The sequence below is a fragment of the Wyeomyia smithii genome, chromosome 2 (genome assembly GCF_029784165.1).
Source record: "Wyeomyia smithii strain HCP4-BCI-WySm-NY-G18 chromosome 2, ASM2978416v1, whole genome shotgun sequence".
NCBI lineage: Eukaryota > Metazoa > Arthropoda > Insecta > Diptera > Culicidae > Wyeomyia > Wyeomyia smithii.
The window spans coordinates 50,021,168-50,044,122 of NC_073695.1; the positions used below are offsets into that span (position 1 = coordinate 50,021,168).

Sequence of the window (22,955 nt, forward strand, 5' to 3'; positions counted from 1 at the left end):
CTAACCGTACGCACCAATTAGGAAACAAAATATTTTCGGCTTTTCTAAAAATAGACGGTCCGTGTTTTATCTCGATTGTTTTCAACTCAGTTTCCTTCGTTCGCCGCCATACCATCTATCACGCACGCACGCACGGAACGCACTGACTTGATTTGTAAGCGCCGCCGCCGGCAGAAGTCCGACGAACTCCTCCAACACGCGCACAAACAATTTCGCTTTCTAGCACTGGCTGCCGTCCGTCAGCTCGCGGCCGAAACAAAGAGGAAGTGACTGCGCTGCTGACGACGACTAGAGCGGACATACTTCGGGCTAAAGCTGGCTGCGGCTTATCGGAAAATTCGCGCAAACCAAACCGACAAGCAGAGGAGACAGTGTGGTTGCCAGTGTGCAAAATATATTGTACGGATACGTGAAGCAACACATACCTACAACAGCAGCAAAGTAAAGCACAAGCAAGACACCCGAGGTGCAGAGCAAACAGTTTCGCGCACCCCATTTGTGATTGTCTTTGCTATCGTTTCGGCTTTGCGGCCTAGATCTACCGCTGAAAATAGAGAGAGACCCCGAAATGAAGACACCGATCTTATGACACCCAAATGTTAGGGAGAACGCAATCGGAATTACAACATATTTGTGCTGTCACGTTGAAACATGTAAACAAATATAGTTATCCATTCGAGATATTTATTTGCATCAAAATACCTGCATTTGAAACGAACCTCAAATAAAATATTCTCTTCAGCCAGTTTATGCTGTGACGTTGACTAGTGTGCATCACGGATTTGCTCTAAAAACGCCAATGGAAGCAGATAGAAACGGAGACAAAAACGGTACGAAATTACGAAATAATTCGTAGTAAAATAAAAACTACGTGGCTCTTTTACCAGGAAATCCATACAGTTTATCCTGAGTAAAACACGAAAAAATCTGCCGGTTGCCGAAATTCCGTGAGTCGTGTAAGACGATCCGGTTGTTTCGCTTGGATTAGAAACATGTGTCATGTCTACTAGTTGTTGTACGCTGGCGCACAGTTTGTTGGGGACAATTTATTGCCGGCTCTAATGTTGATTTCCAACGGCACTCCGAGGTGGCGGTTTGTGTCTGAATCCGGTGACTTTTTTTTATCGTTTCGGTAGTATAAAAAATCATTTTGCCAACTACATCAAAGGTGAGCTGAACTGTAATTTATATCAAGCTGCTGGGAGGATGATATTCAGCTCAAGTTGTCAAAACACTATATACTATGAACTATTGTTTATTAGAGCGAATATGTTGAAAAAATTGGTTATGTTTAATCATAGAAAGCTCGATATTTTTCAATATTTCAGGTGGTAACAGAGATTATTTACTAACTTAGTGCCTATCTTCTGCTTTTACAAAGTCATATTTAAGGTAACAATTCATTAATCATTGCGAAATTTTCAAACATAGAGAAGAGATGTAAAGATTTTTTGACGTTTTTTTTGGTTTGTAAAAAACCAGAATTAATCCACCTAGCAGTGCAGAAACCTTTGTTATACTCACTATTACTATATATAAACGTTTAAAATTAAAGTTTTGATACAGTTTTCTAGAGGGCGAACAAAATTCGATCGTTGAATCAAACCTCGACATGGTTTTCGCAAATATCACTGGAGTTACGACCTCAAACCAATTTTTGTAATGCTGGCTAGAAGCAACTCATGAATATTTGAAAAAATCGAACGTGCAGAAACAGTAATAGATAACAATGATGCAGATGTCATTCTAGAACAGCAAATATGTAAATTTGAAAATGAAGGATTTTCGCGAGACTTGAAAATTTTTGCTTTTTGAAGTGTACTCGAGAACCGAACGTTACTTTTTCGAAGGCCTAGGCTGCATGGTAAAATCCAAAACACTTTCAGAACTTTATAAAACTTTCTGCGACAACGCGAAATCGGATAACATGGATACACTGTTAGCACTGACTTTTAAATTAGAAAGCAATATTAATTTATACACAAGTGTTTTTTTTCAAATCTATTGAAAATTGCTAGTAAAAAGCTTTCAAAAACAAGCATTAGTTTACACCAGTGAGGACGCACTACTCTTAGTTTGAAAATCATGCATAGATGTCTTTTACTCTTAGTTTTCTTTGATGAAATAAATAAACAGCGGTAGAAAAAAGAGAGGACGATAGATAGAAAGAAAGAAAGAAAAATAGAGAGAGAAATGATCCAAAAAGTGAAATATCCCATATCTAAAAATTTATTGGTAAACTTTCTCAAATTCAAGCAACCAATAAAAAAACTTGATCAATATATTTTTTAAAAAGCTCTGGAGCATCCATTTGCACTTGGACCCAAATTGGACAATGCGTTCTCTGTAAGAAAGGTGGGATTTTTTCTTGTTTTTTTTTGTTCGATTTTTATATTTTACACATACGTACATGCAAACATACACCTAAATACCGGCGTTGTTCCAGTTCGTCGAATTGAGTCGAATAGTGTATATCACTTGGCCCTCCACAGATTCATTATGCATTTGAAGTTAAAAAAAAAATACTATGTAAAAAATACTCTTTGATCAATATCTTAAAATCTAAGCCACTAATAAAAAATCCACTCGGTAGCATTGGGGGGAACGTAGCCGCTTTCGTTTGCATATAAGAACATCACAATTGGATATTGTGTTCTATAAGAAAGGTGCGTTAGTATTTTGCGGCACATACATACAGACAGCATACACACACACATACACACACTCATACACACATATACACACACACACTCATACACACACATACACACACATACACACACATACACACACATACACACACATACACACACATACACACACATACACACACATACACACACATACACACACACATACACACACACACACACACACACACACATACACACAATATCGGGTTTCTTTTTCCTGCTGTTTTTTTTCGATTATTATGCGTTTGCCTGTACAGAGATAAGTGACATTTCCCGTACATACACTGGCTAGCGTGTATAGACCATTTTACGAACTGTTAGGAAAGAGCACATGGTATTTGCTGATGTTGATGTTGTTTTTACGTGCTCACGCTAGCAGTTCCATGTTTTCTGTTTGAATTTCATTCATAAATTGAGTTTTAAAACGCCTCGTAAAATGGTCTATAGCCGTGTAGGGTCGTTTCAATTTCGCTCGACCTGTGAATCGTCGTATCTCGGTGCTCCATTTTTCCACTTTCTGTCGATAACGTTCGTGGTTGTGGTAGATGCGTGAACGTGTGGATGATTTTCTGCGGTGAATGGATGTGGAAGGGAGCGACACGTCTATGCAAGCGCTGCAATGTTGTAATAATAACTCATTTCAATTCATGTTTTCAGCTGCAGAAAGGAGCACAACAACTATTGATTTGTCATGAATTAGTCTCATAAAAGATGGGAACACAATATAGCAGACACTTTCCATATGTTTTTTGAATCATTTTTTTTTGCGTTTTCTACGTCAAAAATATAAAAATTTCAGCTATTGAAGGCAGTCAACCGAGATCTTCTTTACATGCCTTAATACTTATTATTCTATTTTATAATTAGTTTTTATCAATCTCACATTATATGTACATGATCATATCTTTATTGTTACATTAATCCAATTAAATCATGGTCATATTGCTTATCAAAGTAAATCTTGATAAAACACCCATCCCACTAACAAAAACTCCCTTCCGTGGTCTTTGTAGGAAGGTAGGTGTATACCCGGCCTCTAACAAAGCAAATACTACATTCTAACATTCCTTCTCTATTGTAGGTTTCGTGCGGTACTGTCACAAATCGAAATTTTTAGTTATAAGTGAAACGGGATTGAAAAATAAGGGATTCAAATTACTATTAATGCATTCACAAAAACTATTAGCATTTCTTTTTTAAAATCTTTGCAGAATGTTTTTGATTTAAATTCCAAAGACACACCAGCCTCAGGATTTTTCGTGAATTTTGATACAAGTCTTTGTAAAAAACTTAACCGTATTTGGCATCGTTCGACATCAAATTTTCAAAACGGAAAAATTTTAACTGTGCCGATGATGCACGAAACCGACAATATCGCCACCTGACTGTAAGGACGTTATTTGTCTATGAAAAATCGGGTCATTGAATGATGCACAGTGAGAAGTATTACCATTCCTAGTCATTCTTTCTGTTGATTCTTTGTGCATTTTGAGTATCATTGATATGTACAGTCAGAACTAAGCTGTCATAAACTAAGCTAAGCTTCACGAAGTAATTACACCGTTCACATCACTGTGCACTTCGTGACCTGATTATTTGAACTTTTTTCTCTGTTCATCGATAACCCTCACCAATTATATTATTTTCAAATTTTACCCCGATTTTCTACTATTTTATATATGAACAAATTAAATACGAATTCTTATGTAACGGTAACTCCTCCCACGTTACCATAAAAGCTTTACCATTACATTATTGAAATAGTTAGAAATCGAAAAAGAGGCGGTCTTTAACCGAGTTATTAGGATTATATGGTGAAAGCCAGTACCCAGCTTTCTGTCAAGTGGATTTAGGAAGATTTTATGGAATTAGCTTTACCACAAGTCGTGGTAGGGCAATGCGGGATTGCATTATATCATGGTGACAGCGGTGGGATTTGCTCTATATCGTGGTGACAACGGTGAGATTTTTTTTTTGTTAATCGAGATAAAAAAAACAGACGTATTTTAAGTAAAAGCAAAGGGGAAACAATATAATTTAAGCAGTCCGTTCGCGAGTTCTCTAGAGCAGTGGTTCCCAACCGGGATCCACGGCCGACAAGGAGACCGCGAGGCTCATCTTAGGGGGCCGCGAACCTTTCGATAAATTTGACAGGTAATTAAAATTTCTTTCTAAATATCTCTGTGAAAGCTGATTTTTAGCACTAACGTGTATTAGGACCAAGATTTGAAACCAAATAAACTTCTGAACTTTTTGTTTGATCAGTCTTCGAAAAAGTTGTAGATAACAATTTTGTCTTTTCGAAAAAAATGTGCACCGTGAAGAACATTTGAAATAAAAAATCCTAAAAAAATATAAAATAAATTATTAAATTATTAAATAAGTTTCTAAGACACATATTTTTAAAACCTTTCTATTATTTTACTAAAAACTAGAAAAGATTAGTTAAACCGGTTATAGAGAAATGAGAAACTTTTTTAAAAGTTTCTAAAAAAGGAAAAATCTAACATCAGAACGATTTGTATGATTGGTATGAGGTCTCCAACAAGGTTGAAACAGTAATTTTGTCATTTTTGAAAAAATATACACCGTAAGACAAAAAAATCAGAAAAATCCCCAAAATATTATTATAAATTAAATATTGAAAAAGACCCACTTTTATAATTTCTGATTTCTTTCTACAAAAAAAAAAAAAAACTGCACAATGTTTAATAAACATTCTTAATTGTTTGAACTTGAAGAAATAAAGAAATGATAAGTAAAAAATTTCAAAAACGAATTTTTTTTGAATATTTTTTCACAGTGTATTTTTCTTTGGAGGACATAAATACATTGGTCAACAAAGGCGAGAAAAATGCTGCACTAAAGATCAATATTGTTGCCCTAGAAAAATTATAGTTTTTTACCCATGCCTGTGAATTTTGGTGTCCTCAGCAATTGTCAAAACGCGCCAACTTACGTCAAAATGTCGTCGCCGAGTTCGTCGCTTCAACGGTATGTTTACGAAAATACTCATTGAGGTCTATGAAAAAATTTTGGCGGCTGGGGGCACCGAAATTCACAGGAATGGTTAAAAAGCTATAATCTTTATTCTTTTTTAGTTTGAGCTGTAGAGCCCCTGTGTTATTGTTTTAACTTGGAAAAATAGAAAATAAAATATTTAAAGCTTTCCAACATTTTTTTTTCTTACTCCCTCATCAGTGTACATTTTTTTTGAAAAGACAAAATCAAAATCTACAACTTTACCGAAGATAAAAAACCGTTCTGGCTCATTAATATCATTAATAACCACATCAGGGTTCTGAATTCCAGAACCATAACGCCACTGTTCTGTATCTAAAAATAATTATGATCATCAATACCGTTACAGTTTGTAATCATCAATACCATTTTTACCATTTCAAAATTCCTTCGTAATATTAGTCGTGATTAAAACACTAATGGCACAAAATGACATCTTCAGCCTATAGGAACATCTGACAAAGTTTCAGCCGGACCAAAAATGATCGATTTAAATCTCTAAATTATTTTTCGAGAAACTGCTCAGCTTTAAAAAAAAATGTTCAATGTTTTGGAAATTCGTTGATTATTTTAATGTTAGGTTTTTAGTTAGGTTTTTATGGAAAATTTTCAAAGAGGTCTACAAAAACTGTTGAAAACTATGAGTCAAATGAACCATTCCATGTAAATGAATTTGGGTCATTCCATGTCAAGTGTCCGAGGAAATGCATCGACCATCTCGGATTTCGACCAAAATTTGTGAGTCGATGTGTTTTGGGTCGGAACTCATAAATACAAAGTGTTGTAGCGATTGGTGGACCCCTCGACCAATGGGACTGCCTCTACTTTTTGCGAATTTAGCAGAACATCTTTTTTAATTTGCGGATATCTCGGGACCCTGAAGAGCTACAGGTGATATTGGCATATCATTTTAATGGGTTTTAGATGTTGAATCGAACTACGTGGTTCTTTTTTCTGCAGTTTTGCCAACATTGTATTTTTCTCAATTTAAAACTTAATTTGCGATTTCCTCGAAATACCCCTCCTTCGATTTTGATTTTGACCACGCCAATGTGTTTATTATCAGCATTGCTTGTTCGATATGTGAAATGCACGTCAATGTAAATTCAAAGAGGCTAGTACAAAGTTAGTGGTTCGGCATGAAAAGGTGCTGCGCAGTAGAAATGTAATTTTTAGTTGATTGGATAATGACGTTACTAACAATAATCTCGAACAATTCAGAACCACCTCAGAGACTAGTTATTCCCCGAATATTACTGACATTTTGACGATTTTGAAAGATTGTCTCCAAATCGCGGGGATTTTCCGTTGCTAAATGACTTGTTGAAAATGGAACGCTATTTGCCAGCGAAGCAGAACAACACAATTTTTACAAATTTGTTACTTTCAGACCGTTTCCGATATCTATTTGGCGTCAAATTGGAGGCAATTAGAGGGTCTTTTAAGAAAAAATGCTGTGTTTTAATTAACAACAACTATGTATGCCAAAAAAAGCCAAGCGCCTCCATTGAAAAAGGCTACTACAAATCCTCAATGTAGGCGCTTAGTTACTGCAATGCTTGATGGAACTGAAAATTGGAAAAATCTCCAAAATAAGAAGAATACTTTCCTCAAATAGGTATTTGATATTAAATAAAATGAGCTGAGGTATCAATAAAACATGTAAAATGATACGGTCTTCTAGGTCTCCCTTCTAAATCGGCAAAATGCCGTTTGTATAATTTTTTTTCGACATACTTATTGCTATTCAAAATATAGTTCGCTATTTTTCCTTGAATTTGGCCGCACAATATTTGATATCGGCCGAACGGTTCAAAAGCAACAAATTTATGAAAAATGAAAATTTTGCTCGATTTTTTGAACCACTTAATTTCAGATAGTGGTAGGTTTAGCCGGATTTTGGAATCATCGTGCTTCACGGAGCTTCGCGAAACATTTTCAAGTGCCGTAAAAAAACAGATTCTGTCAGTCATTCACGTCCGTGACTCGGCGGAACACTATTTTAAAATATTTGGCGGAGCACCCTGATTTTTGAATCAATGGAAGAAACTATTGTGAAAGTCTTTGTTTGCGGCAGGGCAAAACCAGCTCACTTCCGACTTTGAGTAGTTAAGCTGCGGTTTTTTAGCTCTTTCCATGTTTTCTGGATGTCATCTAAGCCGGTTCATCAAACCGTTGGTAAACCTTTCGAGTGCACTGATCAGCAACTCCGTCAGCTGACAACCGCTGGTAATTCAGCCGTATCTTTCTCGAAGAACTCAACTTGTATACGTTCGTCAGCTGGATGAGTTTGAGTCGACGTTTGGGCCTCGGAGGGACCACACATCGATAACGCCTGAGAAATGCCATCCGTTCTGCAATCCGTCAACCAGAATATGGTCGATCTGAGAGCAGGCTTTCCCAATAAGGTATTACAATGTGTGTTTTCGAATATGTTTTCGTGCAAAATATGTGCTAGAGATTATTTTCTTCTGGCTGCGATAAAATTCACCAACCTTAGGTCATTCTCACCACACCGCATTCCATAGTTCAGTCCTCCGCTCCGAAAAAGACGCAGTTATACGCCGCCCAACATGGGAAAACAGATGATTACGGAAACCCTTCTCAGTTAGCATACGAACAAGATTCTCACTGGGGTTGGAACCCGAGCTTCACTAAGGTTACTCGTATTCCAATTAGCACTCTGGTGAGTTCGAGGTCGCAGCGTGGCCTTCATTTACACTTATCAAAATTTGCCAACTAACCTGAATTATAGCATCCATTTACTTATTTATTAAAAAATGCAGGTGCTCCGCCAAGCAAAAACCCTAGGAACCCCTGCCCTCAGGGCCAAACAAAAAAAAAGTACAAGTCTAAAATTCTTTTTCGGATAAAGAACAGCAACAGCGATTTTGAGCATGAAGCAAAATAAACTAGGATAAAAATGTTTTGCATAGAATTTCTGACATACAATCCTGAAGATCTAAAAAATGTCAACATCTGGAGCCAAGCAAGGTGTGAGACCCCTGACCAAACTACACCGACTGTTTGATCATGGATCATTTTCGAACCTTTTGAACTGAACACAACTAGTACCATTTCACCGCAGCAGTAAAAATGACAATTTAATTTCAATATAATCTGATGAAGTATAACCGCCGCTGCGGTGTCAAATTCACCACATAAGAGTAATTAATGACGCCAAATTTCAGCAAACGCCAAGTGCTCCCTCAAAATCAGACATGTGCTTAAGCGTGACATCATTAGCATGACACATTAATATCATCCTAGAGCAGAGTCTGCCCCGTGGGTTCAATCCGCTGCCGGATGATTTTGCGTCGGTCATCTGGAATCTAACATCTCCAGAGTTGATCAGCATAATCTGTGGTGGCGGCGTCGGGGGGTGTTCTCGGTTTAATGTTTCTTTTCACTCCCTGACTGGTCTGCGTTTTTGGCTTCCCCATGAGTATGCTGACAGCGAATGACTAATGAAAAGGTGGAACGGAAGGAACCTTCACACTTTACCGATTCGATTCTATCCGAGAGAAGATGCTTGACAGACAGGCAATTAGACAGTCTTAATAGTCATCATCGTCGTCATTAATGAACGTTTTTCCACACATTAAGGCGAACGTTAGCGTGAATTACTCTGGCTAAGCGTTTGCGTGCCAATTGCATCGTCAAGTATCTACACTTACGAAATGTTTGCTGGCTGGTTAGACAGTATGAATTATAAACATTCAGAGAGTGTTAATAATATAATAACGCATTGAAAAATTTAAAATTATGTAATCGGTAAACCCGATCATAAGCTTTTATTTTCACATTCCAAGAAGCTCTTTATTATATTCGAATTACCTGTGCGGTCTCTCAGCACAATAGCATATATATATATATATATATATATATATATATATATATATATATATATATATATATATATATATATATATATATATATATATATATATATATATATATATATATATATATATATATATATATATATATATATATATATATATATACATATATATATATATATATATATATATATATATATATATATATATATATATATATACATATATATACAGAGCCGGATTTAAGGGGGGGCCCAGGGGGCCCGGGCCCCCACATTTTCAGGGCCCCCACAAAACGAGAAAAGTACTTTTCTCTATCTAAAAAGGAGATTCAATCAAAAATTTGAACAGACCATTTCAATTTGAAACTTTTCTTCAGTGTTATTTTTTCGCGAGCGCCAATATCACAACTACATCCATAAGATCCTTCGATTCTCTTGGAAAGACACACATTAACACACCATTTGAATCGAACCAGCGCGCATGGGAGACCAAGCAGGAAAGAAAATACATAATCCACAAGTTTTTTTAATGCATTGCTGTTGATTCCGAAAATAAGTTTACTTGTCCGAATCAGGGATACCAGATTTGCGTTGTAAAATGCAGATTTTCAGAGTCCGTGTGCAGATTTTATCGACCTGCAGATGTGTGTAGTTTTTTCCTAGTTTCTGTAGATTATTGCCAGCGTAGCCTTATATTTGCGCAGTCTTACTCTACTTGTGTGCAAATTTTTGCCTGCGGATCGCATTTTTTTTTTCAAATTGCGGTAGGTTTTTTTCAGATATCAAGAAAAAATTTCCGGATTTCGAGCAGTTGCAGACATCTTTCGAAAACATCTGGCACCTCTGGTCCAAATCATTCAACAGTTAGATCTGTCTATAAACAGTGAGCAAGAACCGAATTTATTATTACATTTATTCAAAATGAGCTGTCACCACAAAACCCCGCGTATATCAAAGTGGAGCTCGAAAAAGATGATTACATGAAGAAAAAAATCAAAAACTCGTTAGTGCCTTGCAAAAATCATTTTATTTAGGGATTTATTTGTGCCTAATGATCTCGAACGCAACTGGAGAAAGGTCTTTTTCGAAGATGAAACTGATTGAAAATAGGTTGCGTACGACTATGAAGAGTGAAAGGCTGTCAAACTTAGCATTGTTAAGTTGAGAGTACAATATTCTGAAGGAGCAGAATGTTGATTATTCAATCAATAAGTTCTCTGCAAAAAAAAAACTCGTAAAAAAATTCTATCAAATTTTTGGTAACTTTTCAATAACAAATAAATGTTTTTAACTCGTACGATGAAAAAACGGGTTTGTTTTATTTTGGGGCCCCCACTAAAAAATGGGCCCCGGGCCCCCACAATCGTAAATCCGGCTCTGTATATATATATTTTCTGTATATATATATTTTTGTATATATATATATATATATATATATATATATATATATATATATATATTCGCACGATGTGCATTCCTACGCCAAACAAACAAACAACCACGCAGAGATAAGTGAACGAATGCAAAAAGAAACTCTGCCGCGAATTATGGTTGTACAAATTATGGTTTGTAGCCCTAACTGCCGCCGTATGCAAGCAAAACAGCATCTTCGCGATGCAAATAGTCAAACACAGCGCGCCGCACACCGCCCGGCTTAAAAATAGAGATCAAACATGTGGTTTCCACACTACAATACCGGCGGACGTCGATTCAGCGAGCGGGATTTTCCTCGCACATTTTCCCTGTCAAGCGTATTTATCAGCAGACGTGGGCAAAACGCTCAGTAAAAGCTACTCCCTATTTTTTCTCACTCATCCGTCACCAGAGTGACTGGATCTGGGGCTGCTTAAACGGCCGTGCTCTGTGCAAACGGGTTTACTGTGAAATCGTGCCGCGTCTTCTAGTGAAAGTTAATTTGGACCAAATAATTCAGCACCGCCGCCAGTCGCTACCAGGAAATCAGCGAATATATCTATCAAATGCGCGTTAAATGAAACAGACTTTTTACCGATGCGATGCTGGTCAAAAAGAAAAAAAAAGAAACACCCATAGCTGTCAGCAACTGGCTTATGCTTTCCTGAAATACACGAGAAATTGTAATTAAATTGTGCACGAAACTGCATTTTCATGCAGTCACAGTCTGCATTATTCTTCACCTCAACGCAAGCCGAGAAGAAAAATTGAAATTGGGTCCTAACCCAGTTTTTATATATCATTTGAAAAAGCTGCGTTTTCTGAGCAAAACGTGCTTTTGAAAAAATGTTTATCATTATCTTTAGATTTTTAAATGAAGAATAGAAAACTGCTCGAAATCTCTTTGAAGACTCGCTGGAAATCTCTTTAAAGACTCTTTAAAGAAAATACACTAATAACGATTAAATTGTGGTATTAAAAACTGTACTTCAATGTTCGAATGATTTACTCTTGGAAATCAAATGAAAGAGAAATAATGATCCTGGTTCGAACCATGCTGGTTGTGGTTCGAATCATTTATGATCCTAGTTTGAACTACTGATTAATTTGCGCAAAAGTTTTTTTACTCCTCCAAATATACGATATTCTATCAATGACTCCACGAAATACTGAACAGCCTAATACCTAACAGCATACTAATTTAACAACAGTTTTGATAGAAATAAATTCTTCGTCAAAATTATTTGGACTGCTTCGGCTGAAATATAAAAAATGCAACTTTAGTGGTGGAGTGAGGAAGCTTGCTAGTTCGAATCACGATCATTGGTAACTCAAAAGTAGGATAAAAAAAGTACAGCTATATTATTGACAATCCAAGTGTATCCTGAAAAACACTGAAGCTGGTTCCAACCAGAAATTAAAACCCCAATGATTATTTATAATTGCAGAAGTAAACAAATCTCAATAATTGCTATCACACATCTCCAATAGTGTTGAAAGGTCGCTACACTAGTAGTGATTGGCCAAACAAATAGCTGATACTTTCTTATTACTTACGTTGCAAAGAAAACAAGAGATTTCTTTTCATTTTTTTCTGATCCGGATCTAAGATGAATTTGAGATAATTTTCAAATTTGTCAAAGCAAAGCCTTGGTGTGCGACATTCTGATTCGAAACTTGACCTTCTGTTTACTATACACAGACTTCGCAGCCAACCGTTAAGTTTACAGGACAATTGAGGGGCTAGCGCTACGATTACTAACAGTCTCTCCCGAACCGAGACTCGAACCTACGACGACTGGCTTGTTAGGCCAGCATTGTACCTCGAGACCAACAGGAAGGCATTTAAATACGTCATTGGTCTTAAATATGTGTTTTCGGTGATATCATTAAAAATTTGAAACTATTTGCTTATCGTTTTGAGCTAGTTTTGGAATTCTTTTCCTGAGACATTTTTAGCGAAATGGGTTCTATTGTCCGAAACAGCTGTCTTTGTTCACTTTCTGTTACATCCAGCAGCTTTTTTTAAAGTTAGTAGCCTTTTACAAAGTTTTCGTGTTTTGAAATTTGTTATAAATTTTTGACGTAGAATTACGTCTTTTGGCAATAATCTGAAAGAAGGGTGCAGAATGAAAATCTTTACACCGAGAGCAGTACGAAAAGTTTCCAAGTTCAGATGCTTATAACTCAGTCAATTCCCAACGGATTCTTGAAGTAGTCGATTTGAATATTAGTTCAATAATATTAGTTCAACAAATGTAGGAAGTTTCAGTATGTCATTATAGATGAATTGTTTATTAAACATTGTCTTGAAAAATATAGAACATTATTTTGAACGTAGATTCCGACCAGTCAGAGCTGAAAATAAGAACCATATATGCATATATGGGTATTTCTGAAAAATCGACTGTTTCCAAAGCTGCAAAAACGAGATCGAAATTATGTTGACCCAGAAATATGATTTTGGAGCTGAAATGTTCGCAGCGAAGTTATTTAGTTAATTACACTGGTCGGTACACTGGTGCCCCAAGCCATTTCAAAAACGCGTCAAAAGCTCCCACTTACTCTAACGCGAACGTTAATCGTGCGCCCTTTAGGGTACAACTGTGTTCCAGCAACCTTCAATATTATTTTCGAATAACGTAAAACCAATCAAACAACGCTTCTCGTTAGAGTTACTAATTCTTTTAAAAAAGATAGGAGTTGTGGTCCCTGTGGTTCTGTGGTTAGCGATGTCGGTCGGCTAGCTCGCCCACACAGTTGTGATATCGTGTTCGATTCCTGACCGAAAATAAAAACAATATCGATAACGAATTCTCTCAACTAATCTGGTTGGTCGAGACCGCTATTAGCCTCCCAGGCTAGCGTGCGATATTGTTTGTTGTTTGTTTTAAGAGGATTACTACTAGAACCACTTCAGATCCTTAAACTGGGTGTATTCGCTACCTATTGAAATAAGTACATTAATGTAAGACGTTATTCTACGTTAACTTGCGGTCGTGTCTCATACGCAACGTTTTAAACTTCGCTTATTATTTTTTATTTTTTGTGATTTTAGGAACATTTTTCGATCATTTTGAATTGAATCGGAGGCCCTTTACTTGTTTTCCGGTTCTAACTGAATTCATTGTTATTTTCAAATGATGGGTGTTCATGAAATTCATCTTTATTAGTTTAAACTGGAGACTCTGAACGCCGCACACTGTTTCCAAAGCTGCAGAAACGTGATCGACATTTTTTCGACCTGAAAAATTGATTTTAGAGCCATAGTGCCTTCAGTAATGTTGGCCCATTGATTAGTTTCCATTTTATAAAAGTTGCAAATTTGTGATTAATCTACTTAACAGTGAAAAAAGAATCTTTCTTTCTTTCATTTTTGCATATAAAAATTCACTTTGTTCGGAAAGTTGTAGCACATTCTATAAGAAAAAAAAATGTTGAAGACACCATATTTCTATTTGCCTATTTTAATGAACTTTTGTCGAGTTTTTTATTGATTGTCACTAGCTAAGCATAGTCTCGTAACAATAGATGAACTCAACAACTTTGTTCTGAAAAACTTCGGAAAAACATCCAAACATATTGTCCCATCTCATAAGAAGCAATGGTATAAAAACACGTTTTTCTCGGCTTGCTGAAAATGCAAATGGGTCTGATAGCTATGCGCGGCAGAGTAGAGGATGATCGGGTTTAATGTTTTTGTATCCGACCCGAATCCGATTTTTTCCGACTTAAGCCCGAACTCAAAGGTTTATTTTCGATCAAACCCGAACCCGAAAATTTTATTTTCGTGAAACCCGAACCCGACCCGAGTTTTTTATACCAATTTGAGTCTGCTTTAAAGCTTTGAACTTTGAATGGTATTAAAATGTTTGTGATTTTTACAGTTGAATGATATTAGACATCATTATTTTCTAATTATGCTTATTTGATATAGTCGGGCTTCGGGTTCTCAAACCCGAGCCCGACTCAAATCCGAATTTTTTTTTTACCAAACCAGAACCCGGTTTCTGATATCGAAACCCGACCATCTCTATAAAGCAGTGCATTATTTCAATAAAAATTTGCAATCACTAAATAAATATAAGAGATAAAAATAAATTTTCCTAGGTGAACTTGTGTGTTTTATTATAGTTAACAACATCGTAGAACATTGAATTTTTTTAGAAAATTACAATAAAAATATATATTGGAAAAAAATATTCTAAAGGCATTCTAAAAAAATCCACAATAGTTCATACAAAATGACAGATAAAAGTGATAGAAGTATGGTGTCTTCGACAAAGTTGTTTCTAATAAAATGTACTACAACATCACTCATCAAAGTAAATTTTTATGTACAAAAATGAGAAACATAAAATTTGCTTCTCACTTTTGAGTAGATTAATCGCAAAACTATAACTTCTGTAAAACGGAGAATAATTTATAAAACAACTTTACTGAAGACAACACGGCTCCAAAATCAATTTTTTTGAGTATAAAGTAATTAGTGTAGATTAGTGCATTATTTTAGTTATTGACGATGACCAAAGAAATACGTGAAAAAATTGCTACTTCGATAATATGGAGAATTCTCCATGAAACAACTTACCTGAAGACAATGCGGGTCTGGAATCAATTCTTTTTTTTTTTTTCAAAATAATTTCGATCACGTTTGTTCAGCTTCGAAAATAGTGTGCGCCGGTAAATACAGGGGGTAGACAATGATTAAGATAGGCAAAATTATGTCAATTTTTAAATGGCCAGAACTTCATGTGAAATAAATCAATTTTGATGAAACAGGTTTCATTCCGAGTTCATTGGTACCTGTAAGATGCGTTAATTATACAGTCATTGATTAAAAGATAAGGCACTCTCTATACGTCGATTCTGCTTTCAAGATTTCTCTAATAGCTCTTATTCGTTTCAACTTGGCATAGTTTGAATTCGGTGTAAGTTCAATTATACTATTAGCATAGAATCAACCAATATTGATCCAGAGCATGTATTTGTGCAAACATTTAATGTACCTAAACGTGACTTACTTATTTGTATTTCGTTACTGGAACATAAATAGGGCAAAGTCCAAAATTGTTAAAGAAAAGTATATGTATATATACTATGTATATGTAAAAGTATATACCAAAACCTACTAAAGGTGCCACATTCTATTAAAATTAGGTATGAATTAATTATCACCAATTTGATTCGTTGCCAGGAATTTCACAATAATCTTCATTGTTTCCTACCGCAGGAAGTATTTATAAAATACGAATTTACTTTGTGCTATGGTAACAGTACCCAATGATCGAAAATCCGTGAAGGAACCATCGAGATATGAACTGTTTAAGTATGCTTTTTACAGTTTTTTGTTGTTGTTGTACCCAACAACAACAAAAAACTGTAAAAAGCATACTTAAATAGCATAGTTAAAGTAGTTAGTAAACGAAAAAGTTGTTATTAGAAAAACTTTTTCTTCTCAAGAGTGCCCACTGTGGTATGTTCTGAAGAGTTTTAGACAGCTAAATTTTGTATCTGAAAATCGTCATTCGGAAGAAATCTGGGATAATCAAAACTTTTCAATCACTTTTTGTTTTTAATTATTTTTTTTTCAGTGTAGGATTTAAATTTTTTTTCCTCATATTTTAAAACGAAAGTTCAGATAATTTTCTAAAAGTTATCCATTGACTAGTTTTCTCTATCTCTCGTCATTATTTAGATATATTGATTCATAAAAAAGTTGTAGGTAGGCTGAGGTGAAATCGGTCTCCGGCAACACCGATTGTAACACTTCCTTCCGAAAGGACGTACCCAGCACCGTTATCAATCGCTCTATACGAGGTGGACGCTGTACACTGAAGATGGTAAATTAATCCCAAATTAGCCAACCTACGATGTTTTTTTTGGAACTTCACTAACTGAGATCCATCACGGAGGAACTCAAGCTTCTTAGTTTGCGTTTTGAGTTTTCGGAACCAATTTCAGTGTTGAAAATTGAATTTACAATTAATTTTTTGTGTTCCCTTTCCTGATGTGAGAAGCGTGTTTCACCGAAATTAAGATTGGTTCATTATCAGATTTTGCATCGTTTTTTGCATCGTTATAGCTTCAAAATTTTTAGTTTTTTAGATTCTGATTCACTTGTGACTTTGATTTGAAGTAACGCTCATCTTTTCATCATTGAACTTGGCATTTAAAAGTGTTTATTTCTCTTTTTAACTATCAGAAACATTTTCCTGTTATTCTAGGAAAATTCTAGGCCTAGGAGGGGCGTTTTGGAAGACCCATATTTAATTCTCGAAATACGCTTGTATTTCGTAGCAAATCTCTCGTTCCTTTGGCAGTGCTGCAGAATTGAATCCAGCTATCATTATTCGAATTCTTCATTTTACTGAATCAGCTTGTGTCATTTTGCGTCGCGCTTTGCCACTCATTCGTAATGAATGTTAATTATTTTGATCTGGCTACAAGCAAGCGTTGATAGCTGTTTAGGATGAAATATGATGCTATAAATTAAGCACTGATCAATAGAAATTTCACTTCCAGAAGTTGGAAAATTTATATTTCACCTCCAGTAGTTTGAATTGGAAAATTGATTGATTGAGACGATATTTGAACGAACCTGAAACTCAGTCTCCTATCCGAACGGTAAATAGTCTTAGCAAGGAAGTGCCGTGAAGTACGAATAGAAGATATGATAGCAGTAAAAATAGAGTGCCTACTCCGAATGATTTCAAAACTTGGTGTCAAATTTTACGGTTCTTATGAGTGGTTTTCAGTGATTTGAAGTTAAATCTGCGAGACTTTCTCGTTTCTCTTCATGCAACCTTTTAAACATTTTGAAGGTTGATGAAAAACAGTTATAATTATCTTCCATACTTGTCTTTCAAGTTTCCTGACAATGTTTATCGCAGATTTTCGACTAAGTTATTGAATTATTTTCATGATTATCCTTTTCTGATCTATAGAACGTTTATAGGTTTAATCTCGAATCTTTTTCCCTATTTGTTGAAAAATTCAAACGATAGAAAAATAATAACCTTACCAAATGAACATTATCACCTTAGTATTTTTTAGTTTGGCTTCTGCTCTCGGCTAAATTTTCAGAGCTAAACAAACCGATAATTAGAGTGTTATTGTTATCCTACACAGCAGAGCAGACTTAACAGTATTATTTTAATTCACGGTTAACTCACAAAAAAAAAACATTACCATTTCACGAACGAGGTGAACGGTGACGATGCTGTTTACTGAAAATAACGGTGACGTGAAATTCGCAGCACATGGTAATCACCGCTCGGTCGGGGGGACTAAACAGACAGATAGTATATAGACTCACTAATGCTGACTGTTTATATTATGAATTTAATTTGTTTGCTGGTAGCTTCGAACGTGATCACCCGTCGATTTTTTTTGTCCCCCACCAAGACGATTTCTTTCGTGAATGTCTATAGCGACTAACATTATGTTCACATCTTCACATGTGCAACATTATAGTTCCAGAAAAAGGAGAACTCCCGCTGTTTCTGGCGACAACCATCGTCTGTCAGTAATTTACAATGGCAACATGTAAATTAGCAAACTGATTCTCCTGAATTAAAGTCTCATAAGCCAGGCACTTTCATTTACTGCAAAACAAAACCAAGCTAACCGAACACTGTTATTACCGTCCATCGTGTCGACGGTTAGGAAATTGATTAAATTGAAGCACTCAAACTACGAACCTTATCACCCAAATGGAAACTGTGTCGATTAAAACTAGCCTTTGGCGCAATCACGTAAAGTTCCGACAGAGCATTCAGCGAGAAGCGTTCGCATCGACTGCACAGATCACTTTTCCGGACGGAGATAGTTTCTGTTGGTGGTTGCACACATTGCAGTATACTGCAACCGGAGCAGAATTGCTATTGTTTGATTAGCGCGGGGATGGATGCGCGGCGGTGACGGTGATGATGGCGATGCATTTCCATATTCCGCATAAGTTTGAACAATGTGTCCTTTGTGGGAAACTTTACTGTCGTCTCGTTTCTGTGTCGGAAGGACGTTTGTTAGGAGACGGGCTAGATATGCACTTCCTTTGTCGGGCTGAACTCCGGCTGCACTGGCCTCAATCGGATCGACTGCCAAGCTGTTATTTGAGCAGCTTCAAGATAGAGAAGGCTTATGCAACAGGCTGTTTTGAGGATAGTGTAATTGAATATGCCGGGGATCGATTCTGTTATACAAAATTGACATGCTACACGAAGTACTAAATTAGTTTGTAAATCCCATCTCTACAGCTTGCAGTAATGAACGAATAACTGATGCAGTAAGTCAACGTATAACTGATGCAGTTATTATTACTCAACTACTGATTTGAATCAATCTTGAAGTGCATAAATCAGGTTGTTTCCAGACAACGCGAGTGCTATAATAGTATTTGACCGAAAACCAAAAACTACCCTAACTCTGGATAAAAAAGTAACTTTCTACTCAATCAACAAGCAGAACCGCACGGAACAGTCAGACACTCGAAGATAGCGATGAATGGTATTAGTCATTGCTTGCTGATGCAGCAGAAAAGAACGATTGATTTCACTACCATTGATTCAGCTTTCCGGCATCCTTCCAACTTATACTAGTGGTTAAATATAAATCGTGGTTGAGTATAAATCGTTCAGTTAGTTCGTTGTAATCCAGCAGGATCGAAAGCGACGACGAGGACGACAACGACAGGTCAGTGCCTGACTCGTACTGAATGTTCGAGATTGTGATTGATATCCCGGATGCAATTATTTTACATTGCTCCATAGCCAGTTAAGTTAACTTGATGGGATCATTGCAAATCATCACTTCCGCCGAGCAGTTGGATGGCTAGGTTTGCTTTACAATTGCAGTCATAGGAGTGATGTGATCAATTATAGCATGCTTGCTTTGATATTTAGTTCTTTCTTTCTTCCTGTTTTTTTTTGTATTTTTGTCTTTCAGTCTTACCGTCTTTTCCTCTATCTTTCTAATTTTCCTTTTTTTTGTATTTAGGGTTTTTTTTTGTTCTGACTATCAATCCATACGATTTTCTGACTACTTAGATTCCAGTTTATTTGTTTTTCTGTATTACTGACTTTCAGTATTACTGCCTATCTATATTTATGTCTTTATGTCATATGGGGGGGAGGGGGATCTGTGTAATGTACAAGGTCCATACAAAATTTTTAGAATCGAATCGTCAAAAATCTGTCCACGTCGAATGTGGATGGCCCCATTTGTATTTATGTCTATCAGTATTTATGTCTTTACGTTTTTATGTGTTTATGTGTTTATGTGTTTATGTGTTTATGTTTTATAATTTATGTCTATATGTCTTTATGTCTTTATGTCTTTATGTCTTTATGTCTTTATGTCTTTATGTCTTTATGTCTTTATGTCTTTATGTCTTTATGTCTTTATGTCTTTGTCTTTATGTCTTTATGTCTTTATGTCTTTATGTCTTTGTCTTTATGTCTTTATGTCTTTATGTCTTTATGTCTTTATGTCTTTAGGTCTTTATGTCTTTATGTCTTTATGTCTTTATGTCTTTATGACTTTATGTCTTTATGTCTTTATGTCTTTATGTCTTTATGTCTTTATGTCTTTATGTCTTTATGTCTTTATGTCTTTATGTCTTTATGTCTTTATGTCTTTATGTCTTTATGTCTTTATGTCTTTATGTCTTTATGTCTTTGTGTCTTTATGTCTTTATGTCTTTATGTCTTTATGTCTTTATGTCTCTATGTCTTTATGTCTTTATGTCTTTATGTCTTTATGTCTTTATGTCTTTATGTGTTTATGTCTTTATGTCTTTATGTCTTTATGTCTTTATGTCTTTATGTCTTTATGTCTTTATGTCTTTATGTCTTTATGTCTTTATGTCTTTATGTCTTTATGTCTTTATGTCTTTATGTCTTTATGTCTTTATGTCTTTATGTCTTTATGTCTTTATGTCTTTATGTCTTTATGTCTTTATGTCTTCATGTCTTTATGTCTTTATGTCTTTATGTCTTTATGTCTTTATGTCATTATGCCTTTATGTCTTCATGTCTTTATGTCTTTATGTCTTTATGTCTTTATGTCTTTATGACTTTATTTCTTTATGTCTTTATGTCTTTATGTCTTTATGTCTTTATGTCTTTATGTCTTTATGTCTTTATGTCTTTATGTCTTTATGTCTTTATGTCTTTATGTCTTTATGTCTTTATGTCTTTATGTCTTTATGTCTTTATGTCTTTATGTCTTTATGTCTTTATGTCTTTATGTCTTTATGTCTTTATGTCTTTATGTCTTTATGTCTTTATGTCTTTATGTCTTTATGTCTTTATGTCTCTATGTCTTTATGTTTTTATGTCTTTATGTCTTTGTATCTTTATGCCTTAATGTTTTCATGTCTTTATGCCCTTATGTCCTTATGACTCTATGTCTTTGTATCTTTGTGTCTTTATGTCTATGTATTTCTCCATATATTTATATATTTTTGTTTGTCTGATTTTCTGCCTTTCTGTTTTCCATCTTTTTTTTTGTTTTATTTCTCTGTCTGTTTCTATTTCAGTCTTGTTACTTTTTCGGTTTTCTGTTCTAAATTCTTGTTGTTGTTTTGACAGTCTGGTTCTGAGCTTTTGTGTTTTTTTCTTAACTTTCTGACTTCCTGTCCTTCACCTTTTCATGCCTTCATTTCATTCCATCTTTTTATGTCTTTGTTTGCTGTCCTTATGTTATTTTCTCTTCTATGTTTCAATGTTTCCGTCTCACAGTATTTTTTCCAAATTTTCAATCGACCCACTGTTTTCTCTTATTCTTGTTTTAGTTTCTCTGTCTTTCTGGATTTCTGAGTAATTGGTTTCTATTCTTGCTTCACTGCCATTTACTCAATGATCCTGTTCAACCTCGAGTCTTTTTTTTATTTGTATATTGTTATTCTATCTTACGTCTTATTGTTAATCTGTCTTCGTTTTATTTCGTTTTCTATAATCGTGTTCTGTCTCTTCATTTTCCCCGTCGCTCCCTTTTTCTGTCCTTGTTTTTCCTGTTTTTCTATCCATCTGCCATTCAATTTTCTGTTTTTCTCTTTTTTCATCTGTCTGTTTTCCCGTTATATTCCTATTTCTTTGTCTTTTTCTCGTTATATGTTCTATTTGTCTGTCTTTCTGACTTTCTGCTTCTTATATTTTTTTCTGTTCATCTATCTTTCTATGTTTCTCTTCGTTTGTCGTTTTGTTTCGTTCGCCTGTGTGTTTGCTTATCTTTTTGTTTCTCTGTACTTCAGATTTTCCGTTTGTCTGTTTCCTGTGTTTTTGTCTCACTGTATTAAATATATGTATGTAGACCATTCTTATTTTTTTATTCACAGCTTATTGTATTTATTTTACCATCATAACGAATCACAAAGATAATGCGCTAGGAATAAATGCACAGCCTTAGTTATTTTAAAATAACGAAGACATTAAAATTCCGTTTGCCTACAGAAGTTTCTTAGCACCTAGGAGAAGCAATAAAACATTTATTTTCATAAACATAAAACCCAACTTATCCATGGTATTCTGCGAAACGACGTATAATGGTTTCATTCGCGAACGAACTACAATACAGTCAATGCGTTCTCCTTTCGAGCAGAGTTTATGTTTCTCGCATCATTAAATTTCGCTTGAGATGACTGCAGTTCACGCGAGGCAAGTGATCCTTTAACACTCGAAAAAAACACCGAAACCGCAACGAGCGAACCGTCAGTAAGCACCACGCGTCTCCATCCAGTACCGATGGAAGAACCGTCACAACTGGTCACGGAGATCAGCTTGGATGGCAGCGTGGGATGTGCTTCGTTCGGTCCGATGGCAGCTATCATGACGAGTTACAACAACCCATTCATTACTGTAAACCGTGTGTTTTTGGAACTCTTACGGGTGAGTGACTTTTTAAGCAATTATCGCCAGTCGCCAGTCAGTGGTTTTGGACTCGTTGGCTAGCACAACAAACAACCGGATCGGTTTTGTTTACGT

General features: G+C 35.5%; 1 protein-coding gene across 7 annotated transcripts in view; it reads right to left on the minus strand.

Annotated features, from left to right (window-relative positions):
- The window catches only part of LOC129722046 (uncharacterized), a 52,725-nt gene extending 30,006 nt beyond the window's left edge, over positions 1 to 22,719 (minus strand). The window contains exon 1 of one of the 7 annotated variants that reach the window (XM_055675250.1): positions 22,486 to 22,719. The gene's annotated coding sequence lies outside the window, so the exon portion shown is untranslated. Of the gene's footprint in view, positions 1 to 5; positions 2,039 to 18,674; positions 19,186 to 22,485 lie in introns of those variants that run through there. The other 6 variants (XM_055675253.1, XM_055675251.1, XM_055675246.1 and 3 more) reach the window with 6 other exon arrangements.
- Between the last annotated feature and the right edge of the window lie 236 nt (positions 22,720 to 22,955).